We start from the raw sequence: 8,129 nt of genomic DNA on the forward strand, positions 1-8,129 counted from the left end.
AAAGCATTTAAAGACCCTTTGCCTGCTTACGAACAAGGTGATTCCTCAAAGAACAAAGGAGGTGCCAAGGTAAATTATACTTATGCTAGCCAGGACAACGTTATCAACATGATTGAACCTTCACACTCAGAATATTGCAATGTGATTATAGTTCAAGATAAACCAAATGAATCACGATATGCAAGAGCTCTGACCCGATCTCAAAAGAAAGTTACCCTCCAAGGAGCTAGTTCTTCCAACCCGGCTCAAGAAACATCAAATCCAACAGCCTTGCCAAACAAACAAAAGGAATCAACCTTGGATAAATTTAAAAGATTAACCTCATCATCATCCTCTGGATATAGCGTGGTTGACCAGTTAAAAAGGACAAATGCTCAAATTTCAATTTTTGAATTGCTACAGCTCTCATCTGCTCACAAGGAAATCCTAGACAAAGCATTGCTCACTACCAACGTTCCAAAAGATTTAGACATTGATTGGTTTCAGTCTATGGTGGGTCATCTGACTTCACCTCACTATTTGACCTTCTTTGAAGAAGATGACAATTCATTAAATCGTCCACATAACCAACCATTGCATATTGAAGCCATGATCCACAAACACAGAGTTAAACGTGTTTTGATAGATGGAGGCGCGGGGTTAAATATCTGTACTTATCATATTCTTACACAACTAGGATTCTCTGAAAATGTCATTGATCCAGACAAGAAAATAACAATTAAAGCCTATGATGAAGAAGAGAGGACCTCCAAAGGTCTAGTATCATTACCAATCAGAGTGGGACCGCTAGAGAGAGATGTCCTTTTCCAGGTTCTCGATATTCCATTGTCATACAATAAATTACTGGGCAGGCCATGGATTCATGAAATGAAGGCAGTACCGTCAACATATCACCAATGCTTAAAGTTTCCTTATAATGGAGCTGAAGTCAGTATTCCTGCTGATACAAATGTCATCTGTAATGCATTGACAAAAGGTGCAGATACTTTTGTGCCTCATAATAGGGAAACCTCTCCAAATGAAGATCCAGAAACATTGATGAAAGACTTAGAAAAGAGATTGAAGATTACAGATATCGGCATGGATGGCTACAAGATAGAATAGGTACTATCATTAGTTTCTCTCCTTCCATCACCAAAACAGTTGGGCAAGCCATCAGAGGCTATGAGGACACAAACTTCAGCTCCGAATACTATATATGATGGTCTCTTCATACAGTCTTCTACCTCCTTGGCGGATGAAATAGAAGAGGATGTTGTGCTTAACTAGCTCTTTAAGGAAGATAGTTCAAATGAGGGGGTACAACATTGTGAGATTTCCTCAAACCAATATGGTTGTGGTTACAAAATGATTCAGCACATGGGGTACTCAGGTACTGGTCCTTTGGGCAAACAAAAAGAAGGTATTACTGAACCAATTCAGCTACAAACCAAATCCACACATGATAAGGCTGGACTGGGATACAATCCTAAAAAGACATCAGAACAAAAACATGTTTCTAAGTCTAAAGGCTCGAAAAAAATATCGCCTTTAACATTACATGAAGTGGACACTAAACAAACAAAAGTAGAGTGTAGGAAAGAGAAAGAGGAATCAATGGTCAAGAAAGAAGAAATAGTCAGTGCTCAAGCTTCGATGGTATCAGCTATGATAATACAAGAAGTTGAGGTCCCTGAGGATATAAGAGATGAAGTTGTAAGAGTCAGAGAATTGTTTGCACCATTAAAAGTTCCAGTCACATATACTGGCAGGCAACAAGTAGATGATTCGGAGACTGATTCAAACGAGTATGAATGGGGTCCTGACTATCTTTCAGACACATCCACTACAGAAACTCCAGAAGAATCTAGTGGTGTCATAGATGATACTCAAGAGATGATGCACATAAAACTAGAGAGGGAAATACAAGAAATTAGACAAAAGAGGTAAGCAAATTATGAACAAGCATTGAAAGAAGGAACAATACCAGAAAGCTTCTCATCTATGTGTCCTTATCCTAAAACAAAACAAATCAGTTATAGCACTACACAGGAAGAGTTAGAAGCTACATAACAAGAACCAGTCATCAGTCCAGAAGAAGCTGAATGGAGTAGACGACAAAAAATCACCGAAACAATGAGATCATGTCAACAGGCATGTCAGATACAAATGACAAATGAACCACAATATGAAGGAACTTGTAGCATTAAAGATGTTAGTATTGATACCATACATATGCTTACTAAATCACCTGAAAGAAACTTGGAAACTTCATCCGATGACTCTGATGACTCTGATGACAGTCTTGTTCATGATGATACCCACTCAGCCTCAAATTTTGAATCATCTGATACAAATAATGAAAAGTTGCCTACTAGTCTTATTGCTGTTAAACCATGAAATGACGTCCAGTCCGACGTAGTAAATGACGTTACAAGTATGTCTATTGGATTAGATCGATTAAATATTAACATGAACTTTAATAATCATGATCTGACTGTTCCTGCTCTCGAGACACTTACAGAAAGTATCATTCTGGAACTTGACTTTTCGATCCGCAGTTGTGATAACAATACCGTGAACGCTCTTGAACCTATCCAAAATTTGTCCTTAGTACATCCCGAATTGATTGACTGTACTTTACAGAATCAACCCATGGATATACCTACTTTTAACAATGACTATACATTATCCTATTATCTCAATGCAGTCGAACCTATGAACTCTTCCACCAGTGAACGGAGTGAAAATATGACTGAAGAGGATATCAAGTATCTTAGTCGCAAAAACAAGAAAAATAAAAATAAAAGATCTGATGGCGAAAACTATATTGTGGCGGTATCAGAATCTAAAAAAGAGAAAATAAAGGACGTACCTAAAGGTGAAAACCTCTTTGAGGCGCCTGAAGGTGAGATACTTGGTATACTGCCCAGTCATTTTCAGGAGCAGTCTTCCATATTGATCGAGCCAACTCAGCCAGTGAATATTGGGAATCAAGAGACACCACAAATTATTCACGTAGCTCAATCACTATCAACAGAGGAATTGAAGGATTTCACTCAGCTATTCTTAGAGAAGAAAATAAACTTTGCATGGACATACTCTGATATGCCAGGCTTGGATCCTGATCTCATTATGCACCATCTCTCAATCACACCAGGAGTAAAACCAGTTAAACAAAAACTCCGTAAGATGCACCCACATGTTGCATTATTGGTCAAAGTTGAACTAGAGAAACTACTCAAAGCTGGGTTTATCAGAGCAATAGATTATGCTGAATGGATTTCCAACATAGTACCTATGTCGAAGGCAGATAAATCTATCAGAGTTTGTACAGATTTTAGAGATCTCAACAAAGCATGTCCAAAATATGACTTTCCATTGCCAAATATTGATATGATAGTCGACATGACAGCTGGGTATGAGATGTACTCACTAATGGACGGATTTTCTGGCTACAATCAAATTAAAATCGCTCCTGGAGATCAAGAAAAGACAACTTTCACCTGTGCATGGGGAACCTTTTGCTGGAACATTATGCCATTTGGGTTAAAGAACACAGGGGCAACCTATCAAAGAGCAGTTACAACTATCTTTCATGACATGATGCATAAGAATATGGAAGATTATGTTGATGACACCTTAGTGAAGACTATGAAAAGATCAACGCATATTCAAGAGTTAGGTCCTATACTTGACATAATGGAAAAATTTAAGCTCCGAATAAATCCAAAGAAGTGTGCATTCAGAGTGACATCTGGTAAACTACTTGGCTACATCATTTCAAAGAAGGGCATAGAGGTTGATCTTGAGAAGGTCCAAGCTATAATGGAAATGCCACCTCCAAAGAACATCAGTCAAATGAGAAGTCTACAGGGATGTCTCCAATCCATTAGAAGATTCATTTCTCAACTAGCAGACAAGGCTCAACCTTTTACAAAAGTATTGAGAAAAGGAATAATATACAACTGGGATCAGCAGTGTGAACAACATCTTCAGCGGATAAAAGAGTACCTATCTAATCCACCAATATTAATGCCACCTATTCAGGGTGAGCCACTAATCTTATATATATCAGCAACTGATTCATCACTGGGGGCACTTCTGGCGCAACAGGATGACAACAAAAAAGAATGAGCTATTTATTACATCAGCAGGACATTGGTGTCTTATGAAATGAGCTACAGTATAATAGAAAAAGCATGCTTGGAATTAGTCTTTGCATCACAGAAACTGAAGCACTACATGCTAGCATATTCAGTCAAGTTGGTGGCCAAAATTGATCCACTCAAGTATCTTCTTAATAAAGCAACACTCACTGGAAGATTGGCAAAGAGGGTTATGATCCTTACAGAGTTTGACATTGAATATGTGGAACGCAAAGCCATAAAAGGATAGGTAATTGTTGATCAACTTGCTGAAGCTCCACTTGAAGATACTCAACCACTACACATCGAGTTGCCAGATGAATCAACAATGCAACTTACTCAACAACCTTGGAAGATGTTCTTCGATGGTTCCTTTACTCAAAATGGTTTAGGTGCTGGCATATTATTCATTACTCCTTAGAAGTATTGAATTCCAAAGTCTTATAAGATTCTATTCCCTTGCACAAACAACATTGCAGAATATGAAGCTTTGGTGAATGGAATAAAACTAGCCATTGAATGGAAGGTTGCTGAATTACATATCTATGGAGATTCTCAGCTGGTCATCAATCAAATCAACGATATATATCAGACTCAAGATGAGAAATTGATGCCCTACAAGAGGATGGTAGACGATCTCAAGAAGTACTTTGCTTTTGTATCATTCTAGCAGATTCCTAGATCAGTGAATAGAGCAGCAGATGCTATGGCTACATTGGCATCTATACCTAAGCTACAGGAGTCCAATTTTCGCTTTGATTTCCTGGTGGAAGAGTTATATTACCCTACTTATGATTCTCCTGAGACCCAAATAGTCTGTTCTATTATTGGACATGACTCATCCCGATACAGCCACATCTATTCCTATCTATGTGATCAAATTATCCTTGAAAACCTTACTCGTAACGAGAAAAGAAACCTAACTCGAAATGCTTTGCGATATGTTATCATAGCTAACGATTTATTTAGACGAGGTTTGGACGGTACTTTGCTTATATGTCTAGAAACTGAAGAATCTAAACGTGCATTATCGAAAGTCCATGAAGGTATTTGTGGATCTCATTCGAATGGTTTTACTTTAGCTCAGAAACTATTACGGACTGGCTACTACTGGCCAGATATGGAAAAAGATGCCATAAAATTTGCTAAGACTTGTGAGAAATGTCAGCTTCATGGAAATCTCATACATGCCCCCACAAGGGACCTCATACCATTTATAACACACTAGCCTTTTCAGCAATGGGCCTTTGATCTCATTGGTCAGATATATCTAGTTTCATCCAACGGACATAAATTCATCATAACTATCACTGAGTATTTCACCAAGTGGGTAGAGGCAGTTCTGCTCACCAAGGCAACTAGTAAACAATTCGCCTTATTCATCCTAAACTATATAATTTGCAGGTATGGGATACCTTTGTCCATCGTGACTGATAATGGAGGACAATTCAAGAATAAAGATCTGGATGAGCTTTGTGAGAAATTCAAAATAAAGAAACACTGGTCATCAGTATATTACCCTCAAGGTAATGGACAAGCTGAGGCGTCTAACAAAAACCTACTGACTATCTTGCATAGAATAGTGAACAAGTCTGAGAAGGATTGACATCTGCAGCTCAATCCTGCATTATGGGCTTACAGAACCAGTATCAGAACACCTACTGGGGCTACACCTTTTTCTTTGGTGTACGGGTCCGAAGCAGTATTACCTATTGAAGTAGAAATACCATCTCTAAGAGTTTCGTTGCAAGGTATTGTTACTGATGAAGATCATAGAATATCTAGATTGCAAGAACTCAAATTGCTGGATGAGCATCAGCAAGTGGCGTTTGATCATCTCAGAGTGTATCAGAAGAGAATGTCCAGAGGGTATAACAAGAAAGTTCGACAAAGAGAATTTCAAGTTGGTGACCTAGTTCTGAGAGAAAATCCAAAAAATCAACAATTTCGCGACAATAAAGGGAAGTTTGAACCCAACTGGCTGGGTCCCTACATTGTTACTGCAGTATTCAGCTCTGGTGCCTATCAACTCTCAAACTTGGAAGGAGAACAACTCCATGAACTGATTAACACCATCCACTTGAAGAAATTCTTTGCTTGGCACTCTCTGCTCCAGCAAACTTGTACAGTTGGAAAAAGTCCTGAAAAAAATCCTAAAAATCAGAAAAAGTCCTGAAGAAATTGAAAAAAAATAAAAATTAAAAAGAACAAAAAAAGAGAAAAAAATAGAAAAGAAAAGAAAAAAAATAAAAAGAGAGAAATTGCCCTGGTGAAAACCTGGTAAATAGGCACCTTGGTAAAAAAAAATGAATCTCTGCCAAGCAGGTGAAAACCTGGCAAACAGGTGCCTCTTGTACTCAAGCGCTCCATCTATCAACGCAACGTTGGCATTTCCCACTTTCAAGCATCTTTTGCTTTTGCTTGTACATATTTTCAGTCACTTTTGTGACATCCTGATTTGTTGGAACCCTCATGACTTGAAACTGATCAACGTCCTAGTCTCAGGTCACTTGACAGAGCACATTACATATCCTAAGCAGTGTCAACCAAGTCATTATTCCGTCAGTGAAACCTGGTCGTCCACTCCGAGTCAGTTACCTGTCTCTTGACTACTACAAAGTTTTTATCACTAAGTTCACAAGAAAAACAACATAACGGAAAACAATTACTAAACAGTTTGAGCTATGAATGAAAATTTTCTTTGTTTGCTGTCTTTTATATTAATTTTTGATTATTGTCCCTCTAAGTAACTCGAGGAAGTCTATTGTGACTAAGAGAAACAAGGATTGGGGGCATAATATTTTCTTTGTTTTCTGCTTGTAGGAATGATCCCGATGATCTAGAAACATATAAATTAGCTAGGTGTCTGTGATAAGAGCTTTCACATTAAGGTGAAATCGCCTCACATACCTCGACTTCGCTTATTTGTATGCTACAGGGAGGTCCACATTATTTCTTTGTTTGTTTTGAGGGAATTTCTTTATGATGCAATTCGGGTCCCCGCGAAATCTGTCCAAGGATATGAACGAAAAAAAGGGTCATTGCGGACAAGATAATTAATATTGCACATTGAAAAAGAAAGGAACTCTAACTTGCCTGTTGTGTTCGTTATGCTCAGTGATGAATCTTAAGTATTTTAAATCCAGTGACTAGGTTTAGGTTGCATTTCGCATATCATTTTGCATTTTTGTGAATGTAGAGTGATTTCGGTATAGTAATAATCTCTTTATCTTCTGAATGAGAGCTGAAAGCATCATCATTTCTTACGCTAAGTGGTCTTTTTATCATTATTTCTTCGATCGAGTACTTGTGTTTTGAGATGTTTAGCTGCATACATAACATTTCATATAGATTCATTCATTTCATTTCATTATTATTCATTTACATTGATCTTATTGCATAGAAAAATGAAAAAAATGCATTACTCATTACTCATTACTCATTACTCATTTTCATTCATTCATTTATTTGCATATAAAAAATAAACCAAAACATAGACATCCATATTCATTTGCATTACATATATTCATGCCTAAATAAATGCATACATATAGAATAAAGCATATAGAAACATCTCATAGTCGATCAACATAAGTACGATGAAGTCAAATCAGATCTCGTATATATAAACTGTCAAGTATAAGGGTACAAAATGATGTCCAATGACATATACAAACTCCCATTGGAGCAAAAATCATATCGGCTAAAAAAAATGGGTGTGTCTACAAAAAATTTCCCAGCTACAAAAAGAATCATCTAGCTGGCGCCCTCTCCTTCATTGCCTGGTGGAGGAGGAGGAGCCTGATACCCAGGATCCTGGCGTGATGCTCGTGCTCCCTCTGATCTAGCCATATACTGTGAATAGGGTTGCACCTGCTGTGCAACAAGAACTGTGACACTATATGCCGCCACATAATATGCAGCCCTACTATTCTGGAGAAGCACCTCCTATCGAAGAGACTCTATCTCTACTCTTGACTCAACTCTCAATGCTATGATCTG

The sequence above is a fragment of the Cryptomeria japonica genome, chromosome 8, assembly GCF_030272615.1.
Source record: "Cryptomeria japonica chromosome 8, Sugi_1.0, whole genome shotgun sequence".
Taxonomy (NCBI): Eukaryota; Viridiplantae; Streptophyta; class Pinopsida; order Cupressales; family Cupressaceae; genus Cryptomeria; species Cryptomeria japonica.